The following is a 10008-nucleotide window of genomic DNA, read 5'->3' on the forward strand; positions in this document are numbered from 1 at the left end:
ATGATCTCCTACTGCTAAGACTACCTCTGCTGTTTGTTCCTCAAATTCAATGATCCATTTACTGGCTCCAGCTGTAAACTGGGTGAGAGCTGTAAGAAAATTATTGTTGTCCATTTGAGGCCATGGCACATACTGCGTTATCCCTAGTCCTTTATGTATAAGAGGCATCTGCATGTCTATTTCGCTTTCAACACCTTTCTTAGTATTTTTCTGGTCTTTTAGTACCACCATTAAATCTGGTTGATTTCTCATTCCATCCCTTCCCACTGCCTCTTGTGGCGGGGATGGGTTTCTCGCTGCCTCCTCTCCTCGATCTTTTTCTTCCCATGCCTCTTCATTATTTCTTTCCACCTTGATTTTCACATTTATTTTCCCTCGCTGGTTCAACTTCTTGACCCTGAACCATCAATACCCTCTCCTCATCATCTTTTTTTGACACAAACATTTCTTATTGCCCCAGGGTTGAATCGAACCGAAAAATCTCCTGACTTCCAATCCCCTATATTCTGCACCGGTACCCTTATTTCTGGTGGTACTTCTCCAGGTTCTTTTAACGTGACCAATCTCTTCCGCAACGCTCTTAACTCGTTCATATCTGCTTGTGAACCCCCTGGTTACACTGGTGCTACGTGCATGTCAGCGCTTGTGGATGGGTTATATGGAGGTTGAGGGGCAGAAGCTCTTGAGTACCCCCCCAGTTGCTGATCCTGAGGATACTGTTGTTGACAATTTCTCTACCACTGGAGGTTTATAGACTTGATTTGTATACCCTACTGCAGGTTTAGGCGTTACAGGGTTCATCCCCTTACATTGGATCTCTTTTTTATCTTCCTGATCATCCATGTTCTCGAATATCCGCCACAGATCTAAAATCTCTTTTCTTTTTTGTAACTTCTTTCCCTTATATTTTGCTGGCGTGTTTCTGTTATTGGAGTCCTGCTCTGGCCAGGAGCAGGAGATCCCCCATTCCTTTGTTTCCTACACCCATTGTCTATGATATTTTTCTATACTCACCTGGGGCAGTTTGTCTTTAGGTTTGGCAATGTCCCTTTTAGACCTTTCAATGCTTGATGACTTGGCATATGAAGGCCGCTCTTCCCAGCTCTTCTTCTTAGACAAGTTTTGGCATCTCCCAGCCAGTGTTAGAAACACCTTGGAGTCTGGCTCCATTATTATTGCTTTCTTTTATGGTTCAGGGGGCAAAGAGCTTTGCTGATTAGTTTCAGCTTTCCTCTTCAGCAGAGGCACATTGGCGAGCTCCGATTCAGATTCTTCGATAGTGTATTGGCTAAGGTTCATTAAGTCCAAGATGTCTTTGGGCTCGTTGAAAGTGATTGATGGCACATTCATAGTTTCCATGCTATTCGGTTTTAGTACTGGTTCCAATACTTTTCTTCTTTTGCCTCAGGCAATTTTTCTCGGTTCTGGTATCGGTGCTATGTTCATTTTTTTCTGAACTGCAGTGGTTTTTTTTTTTAGACCAAGTTTTCATGTGACACTCCGCTTTGGGGAGATAAATTTATGTCATCATCCCTTTTGTGCTTTGATTGTGTGAAGATACCAAACGTTTTGTTTTGGTTGTTACTTGGATGGACTCTGTCCTACATGTGGAGGGCTTTGGTTAAAGGTCTCGTGTTTGGTAGTTGGTCATTTACTTCTAGTACTATACAACCATTTAGGAACCTCTTTTGACGGTCTTGAGGTTTATCGGTGTTGGTCTCTGTAATTTGTTTTGATGCCGAACATGCTTGTTTAGGATGGTCCATTTGCGGAACCGAATGCAGGATTGATTGAATTTGCCCTTTTGGAGTGGTCGCTTTGACCAAACACTTTTCAGGTTCGTCTGGGTGTGTCAGTTTAGTTTTTAATGCAGGCAGTTTAAATTCCACTCTAGTTTGGGTCCCAGTTGTGATTTCAACTGTTCAACCAATATTATCACAGACTGGGCTGCTCCATTTTCTTTTTTCTCTGCTAGAGATATTATGGTTCCCAAGTCTCTCACTTCCTATTTCTTACCTTCGGATGCCGTGATATACCCCTCTAAGTATATTAACTTGAAGTGCATCAGGGCAATCATTGTAGTGTGGTCCTTTAATGTGTCATCTAGTGCCTCATAAAGCTTACTAAAGGGAGCTAAGGCGATGGTGACTGCCGATATTATTGCAAACAAGTCTGTTTTTTTGTTTGGAGTTTCCCTTCCATTTGTTTGAGGAATTTCACTTAATCTTCTATTTCGAGGTGGCGGGAAAATGGGGATTTGTGATGGAAGGCGTAAGACAAGATCTTTCTCTGAAGGTGTCTGCTGGTGCCTTACATCTTTCATAAATTCCTCCAGATCTTGCAATTGCTTTTCCATTGACTGACCTGAATCCACAAGGGGTCTATGTAGAGTATTAGTCGACGCCAGGCAAGGGCCTGCCCTTTCTCCATTGGTGCCTTGCAATATTTGTTCTTGGATATTTAGGCACAATGTTCCTTTTTTGGGTTCCAAAGAAAATGATACTATAGTGGATTCAGCTGACTGTCCGCTTTCAGTGAACCTTTATTCCCTTGATCCGTGTTTTCGCAAGGTTTCTCGGTTAAGAAAACCAATTTCTTTGGTAATGGTCTGCCAAAATGCCATCTTCTAGGTGTTCATGTTTTCTCACTCATCTTTTTTGGGCCCAGGCTCCTCTCAATACATGCCAGAATGGGAGCCTGAACTCTTGGTGTCACTCGCACTACGTGGTCCTCAATGCCTTCCTAAATCTTCGCATCTGAAAGTTCGTTGGTCAGATCTTGAGTTATCTTTCTGTTTGTGGAAAAATTCTGCCAACGAACTAGTGAAAGGCGGTCTAATTGGAGTGATTTTCCTGTTCACATGAGGTTTTTAGATGGCTTTAGCGTGTTTTTGCAATGTTTTTCCAAAGTATTTTTTGGTGCATTTGAAATTTTGGCCATCTGAGCTTGTTTATCTGCTTTTTTTCACATCTTTTCAAGTACTGACAGTTTAGCAGTTTGTTTGAACCTCTGTTTTAATTTGCCTGCGTCTTTTGGAATGAGCAGAATCTTTTTGTTCAGGGTCAATTTATCCAGGTCAGATTGACTGACATTGGGCAAACCCCCAGAATCTCATTTTGAACAGCGTTTTTGTCATAATTTATACCTACTTCTGCCTCTGTATCCACTAAGTTATTACCTTCTCTTTGTGAGATTACGGAGGCATTCAGCACAGTATGGGGGCTGACCAGCTCGTCACTTTCTATTGTCTTATGAATCTCTATTTGGACTTGAAATTGAGGTTTTATCCAGTTTGAGTCTGTCTCTCTGTTTGCATCGGGCTGGTGCTCCATAGAGTCCCTTGTTCCCATCGAAGAGCCACGTTCAGAGCTGGAATCAGGTACAGAAGAAGGTCTGCTAAGTTTTGTGTTGTTGCCATTGATTCCCTCCTTTCCCACTCGTGTTGCAGCGATTTCCGTCGGAGAAGTCACTTTTATGCGTTGGTTGTACATTTGCTGTGACAAGTCACATTGCGAGGCGTCTAGATTGTCAATGGTTCCCCCTATGCGCTTGCGCTCTCTGCCAAGGGCGTGGAGCTTGGGTGACACTTCAAGGGGTTCAGTCTCGAGGACACTGACCCTCAGACTAACCAGAGAAGACTTATCCGACGGAGCATGTGACTCGCTCAAATTCTGCTTGCGGTGATGTTTTAGGGGTGCATCTGCCGGCGTTGGAGTCGTTGTGTTTATTATCACCATAGGGGGGCTTGGGCCAGGGCCAGGATGAGAAGGAGGAGTGGAGCTAGGAGGGCACTTCAAGTTGTTAGATATGCTCTGCATTAGCCTACCTTCCTCCACGGCTTCTTCCGTCGTCTGTAGATACCGGGTCATGTTTCACCACAGCTTAAGCGATGATGGGATCGAAGCATATGAGGAGTTCAGCTGATCTCTTGTGTCCGTCTTGTCGCGATGCAGCCGTGATCTTCGTAAGCATCGACCATTCTCCTCTGCAGATCGTTTTTTCTCCGTCGCAGCCATAGCAACTAGAGACTGCCAAAGACTGCAACTCTGCGGCAACTCTGCAGCTGCTGCGCGGCCAAAAGCAGTTTATGAATGGGTCCTCCCACTCAGTCAGTAGACACTGGAGACAGACTGCAAATGGAGCAAAGCACTGACCGTGTGAGTTACTGCCAAAGACTGCAAGTCTGCAGCAATTCCATTCTTTTTGGTTCACACAGTTGCCGCAATTTACATCTATGAGCCAAAACTAAAAATGTCATTGCCTTTGTTACTCCTGTTGTGGCTGGATCTGAGTGCATATGAGGGAAGTCAAGATGGCACCTGTATGAACACAAAATATGCACTACAAAGCACACTGTGGCTATGCCATTTTAGTGCAAAGTCTGAATGGAAAAGGAAATGCAGGGTCTGGTCAATATTTTTTATATCAATGCAGATGACCAAAATGAACACAATATGAGGATGTACTGGTTGTTGTATGTGCATGCAATAGGCTTTTCAACCTAACAAACATTGGTCCTGTATCCCACTCTTTTTTTTTTCTTTTCTTTTCTGGAACGCTTCACTAATTTGCGTGACATCCTTGCGCAGGGGCCATGCTAATCTTCTCTGTATCGTTCCAATTTTAGTATATGTGCTGCCGAAGCGAGCACCCTGTATCCCACTCTTGAAAGTCGCACACCCAATTATAAACACTTGTTCACGGAATTTGCCTAGAAGCAAACTGATTTGTTTAGCTATTAAATGTAGTCTGCGAGTAAGATCAATGCTTGTTTTATTTTACTAAGAGATCAAGCCTTGCTAAAATAAAACATTGTCGTTTAGTAATTAGCTTGAGAGTCAATAATAACGCAAAACGTTACATTGTGCTTTTGAAACATGTTACCCTTTTTTTTAAATGAAGGTTATCCCGAGGTTACCTAACTGAAAACAAAATAATGTTCCTTTTCTGTGCATCCTGCAGTTCCAATTAGTGCAATCATTGAGTGAAAGAGAAAGACAGCCGCTCTTCCTCGCGCCATTGTGGGCATATGAAAAATGGAGTCTCCAATTTAACTAAAGGATCCACGGCATAATTGCCCTCATTAGCTTTTGCCAGCACATAATTGTGGGTCACAATAATAATGTGCGCTGTGTAGGACACAACCACTCCTTAAAAACGGGAGTTAATTTACAACATACAGAAAAAACGTGTGTATATCCCAATGGATGACGATACCAACTGCCGTTTATGTATACATTTCCAGATCAAACATATGGTTTGATACATATTGTATTAAAGCTTATTATGGTTCTTGTTTAACATAACAGAAGAGTATTGTTGTTGTCAGATGATGTCCCCACGTGTGGGTTATTTTAAGACTAAAGGCAGTGAAAGTCTGATGCTCAAATCTCTTCTCAGACCAAACCCTGCTCTTCTAGAACCATGTCCTTCACCAAAATCTAGAGTGGTGTCTTTCTCTTAAATGGTCGCTGAGAAGAATTTCCAGTTCCTCCTTAATGCTATGTCAAAGACCTCGTTTCGCTTTTCAAGTTCTTGCACGTGCACACGTACACAATTACCCATAGATCCTCTTACTCTCAACTCAACCCCGAAGAGACTCATTTTCAAATTCATTTTGAATCACAACTAATTTCTTGGCGGATGAATTCTTCAGACTTCGATCCTGTACACCAGTATTGCTGCCATCATGGACCCCGAGTACCTACCCATCCACCCAAAAACATGAAGCAGTACATATTGGACACAGCATAGGCTGCATGAGCATTTCTAACATTTACATTTCTGCTGCCCGCCCGTGTACCAGAACATTCAGCCTGCCTACGGATTGCTTTGCTACCGTTTCTGCATTTGTTCGCTGCCCACCCGTGTACCAGAACATTCAGCCTGCCTACGGATTGCTTTGCTACCGTTTCTGCATTTGTTCGCTGCCCGCCCGTGTACCAGAACATTCAGCCTGCCTACGGATTGCTTTGCTACCGTTTCTGCATTTGTTCGCTGCCCACCCGTGTACCAGAACATTCAGCCTGCCTACGGATTGCTTTGCTACCGTTTCTGCATTTGTTCGCTGCCCGCCCGTGTACCAGAACATTCAGCCTGCCTACGGATTGCTTTGCTACCGTTTCTGCATTTGTTCGCTGCCCGCCCGTGTACCAGAACATTCAGCCTGCCTACGGATTGCTTTGCTACCGTTTCTGCATTTGTTCGCTGCCCGCCCGTGTACCAGAACATTCAGCCTGCCTACAGATTGCTTTGCTACTGTTTCTGCAATTGTTCGCTGCCCGCCCGTGTACCAGAACTTTCAGCCTGCCTACGGATTGCTTTGCTACCGTTTCTGCATTTGTTCGCTGCCCACCCGTGTACCAGAACATTCAGCCTGCCTACGGATTGCTTTGCTACCGTTTCTGCAGTTGTTCGCTGCCCGCCCGTGTACCAGAACATTCAGCCTGCCTACGGATTGCTTTGCTACCGTTTCTGCATTTGTTCGCTGCCCGCCCGTGTACCAGAACATTCAGCCTGCCTACAGATTGCTTTGCTACTGTTTCTGCAATTGTTTGCTGCCCGCCCATGTACCGGACCATTCAGCCTGCCTACGGATTGCTTTGCTACCGTTTCTGCATTTGTTCGCTGCCCGCCCGTGTACCAGAACATTCAGCCTGCCTACAGATTGCTTTGCTACTGTTTCTGCAATTGTTTGCTGCCCGCCCATGTACCGGACCATTCAGCCTGCCTACGGATTGCTTTGCTACCGTTTCTGCATTTGTTCGCTGCCCGCCCGTGTACCAGAACATTCAGCCTGCCTACATATTGCTACTGTTTCTTCATTTTGTTTGCTGCCCGCCCGTTTACCGAACCAAACAGCCTAATTAAGGACTAAGGACTGCATTGTTACGGCCTTTGCATTGTCTGATGCCTGCCCATGTACCAGACCGCAAAGCCTGCTTAATGTTTGCCGGATTTTCCTGTTACCACATTTCCTGTGTGCCGCCCATCTTTCAAACCTGCTTTTGACACCTCGCTCCATTCGCATCTCAAAACACTGGTAAGACTGTTTTCTGATATTTCCAACATCTGAATTACGGACTGTCATAATTTCCTTTTGGATTGATTACCCTCTATATTTACAAGTGCACATGGGGACGCTCTGCTGCTCGTGCACCATCCTGAACCTAGTGCACTCCTTGGCCCGGGTATAGCTTCCTCACCAACCTCCCTTTTTTTTGTTTTGTGCTTACGTTGTGTCCCTTCCTGTACTTTCCAAGCATCCCTGTCCTAAACAGTGGTAAGACATATGGAGCATTCCTATTTCACATATATTACCTATGTATGTCTCCTACTCAGATTAGTACCTAATCTCCTTTTGCACTTATAGGTGGCTGCCAGTATCTGTCTCATTGAAATAGGGGAGAGTGTGGCTCAGGTATTCTTTTAGGTGCTAGGAGTCTGGGGGTGGTTCATACTGTTCTGATTACTAATCTTCTATCCTTTCTTTGCAGCTGGGTTCATGGCGGTGCATTCTCCCTGCTCTTTTAAGTGATCAGCCTCCTTGTCTGGTACAAATCACAGCAAGGAGTCGTATCATTGAAAAGAGTTTATTCCCTCACAGAGAGGAGGCTCAGGTGGAGGCTTCAACCCGAGCTCTTCAAGCAACTACCCAGTCTAACAGTCCTGGTCTCCTGTCTCACGCACTACCCGACCGGTGAGTTACAAGGGATGATGGCAAAGACAGACTCCCAAAGATAAAGTCTTAGAACTCGACAGGCCTCCTGGCACTTGGATAATAAGGGCTGTTTTTTAATTGGGACAACAGATGCACATTCATTTCTCTAACCCCATCATGCGTCTCCATAGTTCTTCATACCCTGTCAGTGCCCAAGGTCGGCCATATTATATGCCAACCAATGAGGGCCAATACTTACCTTAGTTTAGCGCCAGCCAATGACATTTAAGTGTAGTGATGTAGTACATTTGTTATTTGTAGTGGGAGTGACCCCTCCAACCTAATTTCTTATTAGATGCAACATAATTGTTGCATCTAATAAGAAATGTATGTAGCTTTGGAGTGTGAATCAATGAATAGTAGAGATAGGTTTCTGTACCTTTTTTTTTATCATCATGACATCTGCAGTGACAAATCAGCACCTCAAAGGCAATTGTCATCTATTGTAACTCTGAGAACTTGAGTGAGAGCGTGCCTGTCAATCTTGGTTCCCCCAGCTGCTCTGTATATTTTGAATAAATGCTGGGTTACCTTGCATTTTACATACTACATCCTCTGTGTCACCTCTTTTATTGGCAATTACCAGATCCAGTGCTACATTACCTTTTAGGCCCCTCGTTTACACTACCTTAGATTGCTACATTGACCTGTGTTCATGCATCATCTCATGGAGACTGGGCGAGGCTTTCCAATTGAGATCTCCAGCAGTGTTGGGCATGGGCAGCATTTGAGAGGACGGGCAATAGCGAACGGAAGATACACTCAATTATTAGAGTTGGACCAACAGCTTACACATGCGGAGGGAGAACCCGATGCTTCCTTAAACAGCCTCAATGTACAGCACCCATTTAACTTTTAAGTGTGAGAAGAAAAATACAACATGTTTAATTGCAAAGGCTAAGGATGATGTCAGAGAAAATCATGCTGTCATAATGGGCGGTGCACCAGGAGGGTGGCGATTTACGAGGAGTTGAAATGGGCAGTACTCCCCCATGAAATACCAACTACATAAATCAAGTCTTGAAAAGGGGTGTGGATAAGATCTGACCACTGGATAGATAAGAAGTGTAATGGGTGGGCAATGTCCAGTCCCATGCCACTACTATGTCTGAGGGTCTGAACACCACACGCCATTGCTAGTGTGTCTAACTGGCCTTAGTGCACCTGTGCCTTTCTTGCTCCTGCTCTCCATCACTCTGTTCCACATGTGTTCTTCTTTAGGTTTCCAATCACATCTTGTGGGGCACCATCAACTTATCTCATAATTCAAGGTTGGTGCTACTAACTTGGTCAAAACAAAGCTTTCCTTAGTGCTGTTTGTACACATGCTGGGCATCTGCTCCCCATATTCATATTCTTATTCTTATTCTTATTCTTATGGTATTTATTGAGCACAAACCTAGTTTCAAGAAGCAACAAAGCGCTTTACAGAGGTATACAACAATAGAGATGCATAACATAGTGTTTTACAGAGGTATACAACATTACAGATGCATAATGGAGTGCTTTTCAGAGGTAACAACAGACCAGATATACAGCAGGGGGTAGGATACAGAGGGGTAAAGAGGAGGGGTACAGCTGTAGCAGGTGGCAGGGAGGAGAGGGGCAGGCGGTGTCTAGCAAGTCAGGTGGCACAAGGGGCAATGTGATGGCCTTGGTGCTGAGGAGGAGAGACTCCTTGAAGAGGGGGGTCGTGAGTTATTTTCTCAACTGAATTGTAGGAGTGTGGGGGCGAGTCTGATGCTGACAGGGAGGAGGTTCCATTATCTTGGGGCATAGATAGAGAATTCTTGTTTTCTGGTCCAGTCTGCACGTGCCCTGGCTTCTGGTAGTGCGCTGTCCACCAGTGACGCTGCATTTCTTGGTGAGGTAGCCGAGTGACTTGAGGGCGGCTGCCTTATAGATGATGCAGCAAGACTTGAAGGTGATTCATGCATGCCATGGGAGCCAGTAAAGGTCGATGAAGGCCGGGGTGATGTGGTTGTATCTGCGTAGACCCTTGATGAGGTGTACAGCCGTGTGTAGGACAAGGGGCACAAGGGAGGGCAACAGGATGCCTTCGAGGTATGCATTGCCCCATCCAGGTAGGATAGGACCAGTGCTTGAATGCCAGATCTATAGCTGTCTGGAGGGAGGAAGGGCTTGACTTTCTGCAGGAGGGATAGCTGATACCAAGCTGTGTGAGTTTTCTTAGCTATGTGTGCCTTGAAGGAGAGATGTTTGTCGATGTGGAACCTGAGTGTTTAGACGCAGGAGGTGAGCTCTGGTGTAAATTCGTCAGAGTTCAT

General features: G+C 44.8%; 1 non-coding gene across 1 annotated transcript; it reads right to left on the reverse strand.

The window, feature by feature from the left end:
* Window positions 1-4544: 4544 nt before the first annotated feature.
* Window positions 4545-4651, reverse strand: LOC138512375 (U6 spliceosomal RNA). Its single transcript, XR_011281217.1, has one exon. It is a non-coding gene; the product is annotated as a U6 spliceosomal RNA (small nuclear RNA).
* Between the last annotated feature and the right edge of the window lie 5357 nt (window positions 4652-10008).

Source organism: Ambystoma mexicanum, chromosome 6p (assembly GCF_040938575.1).
Source record: "Ambystoma mexicanum isolate Mex_15411 chromosome 6p, UKY_AmexF1_1, whole genome shotgun sequence".
In the NCBI taxonomy this organism is placed as follows: domain Eukaryota; kingdom Metazoa; phylum Chordata; class Amphibia; order Caudata; family Ambystomatidae; genus Ambystoma; species Ambystoma mexicanum.